Source organism: Dasypus novemcinctus, chromosome 29 (assembly GCF_030445035.2).
Source record: "Dasypus novemcinctus isolate mDasNov1 chromosome 29, mDasNov1.1.hap2, whole genome shotgun sequence".
NCBI lineage: Eukaryota > Metazoa > Chordata > Mammalia > Cingulata > Dasypodidae > Dasypus > Dasypus novemcinctus.
In genome coordinates this window covers 25,322,715-25,325,527 of record NC_080701.1, presented here as the reverse complement: position 1 = coordinate 25,325,527, position 2,813 = coordinate 25,322,715, and the positions used below count along the sequence as shown (strand labels likewise).

The 2,813-nt window shown below is 39.6% G+C and overlaps 1 non-coding gene across 1 annotated transcript; it reads left to right on the top strand.

Moving 5' to 3' along the window:
* The first annotated feature begins 429 nt into the window (after positions 1–429).
* On the top strand, positions 430–505 carry TRNAG-UCC (transfer RNA glycine (anticodon UCC)). Its single transcript has one exon. It is a non-coding gene; the product is annotated as a tRNA-Gly (tRNA).
* The last annotated feature ends 2,308 nt before the right edge of the window (positions 506–2,813 follow it).

Sequence of the window (2,813 nt, the reverse complement as noted above, 5' to 3'; positions counted from 1 at the left end):
AGTCCAAGTGAACCATTGCCTAACAACAGGCATCACTCAAGAAGTAATGATTTACTGTTGGCCCAGTTCAATGACATCAACCTCAGTGGATGTTTCAAGAGGAATTTCAAAATATAGTAATAGAGAAGTCCATCCATTCACTTCTCTCTTAAAGAGGTATTTGGATCTTTTTCATTCTTTTAATTCTCATTAAAAATGGAACAAAACAAAATTTCAATGATAAAACCCAAAACAAAACAAAAGAATGAAGGATGTCCCTGCTCAATATGCAACACTGGCCTAAGGGCTTCACAAAGTAGCTTCAAAAGTGGTCAAGAGCAGATGTAGCTCAAGTGGTTGAGCACCTGCTTCCCATGTACAAGGTCTTGGGTTTGATTCCCAGTACCTCTTAAAAACAAACAAACAAATGAAAAAAAACAACTCTCATTGGGGAGTAGATGTAGCTCAGTGGTTGAGCACCTGCTTTCCATGTATGAGGTCCTGGGTTCAATCCCCAGTACCTCCAAAAAAAAAAAAAAAGTGGTCGTGAAAATTGTAAGGCTGGAAATGCTGGTGCAGGTGACTGTATGAAAGAATGTAGAGAGAGAAAGAAACAAACAAATCTTAAAAAAAAAAAAAGAATGTAGAGACAGACACCATTCATTTACCCACCAGTAATCAGAATTTGGGAAATTCTAAGAAAGTTGAGGCTGAAGTTTAACTTGGGATTTACCTGACTTACGATGCAAATGAATATTAGATAATTATTTACTCACAGGAAATGTTAAACTATGTAAGAGAACAAACTTTTAAAATAGCCTCAGGCAACTGGAGGGGGGTCAATTAACACATATTTAAGGCATTTTAGTGCCTTCTCTATGCCAAGTGCTGTGTGGTTTCCTAACTTAAAACCAGCTTTTGTCACTGACTAACCTTGAATAAGTTATTTCATACACTCTTTGAGCCCTAGTATCTATCTGAAAATTTCTAAGTCATGGAGTCATTCTGAAGGTCAAATGATACTTCATGGGAAAGAGTTTTATAAATGTAAAGGGCCATGCAGATGGCAGTAGTAATAGTTATTTGGTGCTACCTGTAGTTGTACACAGGCTCATTTTCCACCTTATTCTTCACTGGATCTGTGTTCCAATCAAGCCAAACCACTTTGGTCCTCTCAGCCTTGGCTTGTCCTCTTCCCTTCCTTCTTTGTGTATCCAAATTCTACCTTTCCCTCAAGACCCAACTCATATTTTATTGCTTTATGCAACCTTCTTTTGATTTCCCCTAGCTGGATGAAGCCTCACCCTCCTCTTAATTTCCACAGTGCATTAACTGTATGTATTTTATGTCATGTGTCACATTGTACTTGACAGGACAGCCATTTTGTGTGAAAGTATTATATTTTCTCCTGGTCTCCAAGCTCCTTGAGACCCAGAAATGTATCTTATGGATCCTCTTTCACACATATTGTCTAGCCCAGTGTCTTCCACATCACATGTGTACAACACTTTGTTGAATGTATACATTATTTTCTAGACCGATGAACCTAGCCAGCCTCCATGCATGAGCTCTTACTTTCAAGGGTTCTTTGTAAAATATAACTGTGCTCAAGAGTGAATGCAATTCCACAGATGTGAGCTGACTCAACAGTGTTTTAAGAAGACTGATATAGCCTCAAGGTGCAGGTTGGAACCAGGATGGGCCGAAGACAATTGCAGAACAGTAGGTATCATAGATTTGGTCTATTAAGGGTCAGAATTAATACAGTGGAAAACAGCAAGGAAGGACTTAGTGTGACAATTCTTGTGAGAAAGGAATTGTCCAAAACTTGTTTTTGCTAAATGTAGCTTGTGGCAGGTTGATATTTATGAATTCCAAAAATATATATTGTTTATGTTTGTAAACTGGTCTGTTCTTCCGGGTGTGATACTCTTTTGATTGTATTAGATTCAGCTGAGATGTCTTTGATTAAATTATGTTAAGATTAGGGCTTTGATTCAACCATATCATTATAGTGTGACTCAGCATTGTGTCTCTCTCCCTTGGTGGGCTAATAAAACAGACTCTCAAATGGAAGTAGATACACAGAGAAGAACACAGAGGAAGAGAGACAGCTCATTAGATATGGAGGAGGCCCAGGGAAGAGAGATAAACCTGATAGTTTACAGCTGACCTTGTGAAGAGAACAGAGCAGCCTAGCCCAGAAAGAAACGAGCCCCAGGGAGAGAGATGAGCCTTATACCAGCCTACAGCTGAGATCAGAAGAAGCTGGAGCTACAGAGCCTTAAGAGGAAGAAAGAAGGCTGAACCCTTGCAGACATCGCCCACCATCTTGTTTCAACATATGGTCAATGACTTTGGGTGAACAAGTACCTCTTATGGTACCTTGAGTTGGATTCTTTAGGGTCTTGTGACTGTAAGCTTCTACCCCAAAAAATACCCTTTGTAAAGGCCAACAGATTTCTGGTACTTTGCATCAGCACCCATCCCTTTTGGCTAATACATAGCTGATATAAAAAATTGTTGGATGACTGCTACAGTTATATATAACACCTCTTTCCCTCTAACTTTCACCATCTGTATTTGTTTTCTTTTTTTAAAGATTTATTTTATCCCCCTCCTCATTGTTTTGCCCTTGCTGTCTGCTCTCAGTGTCCATTCACTCTGTGTTCTTCTGTGTCTATTTGTCTTCTCCTTTAGTTGGCACCAGGAACTGATCCTGGGAACTTCTAGAGTGGGAGAGGTGCTCAATCTCTTGTGCCACCTAAGCTCACTGGTCTGCTGTGTCCCTTATTGTCTCTCCTCTGTGTCTCTCTTTCTGTTGCATCATCTTG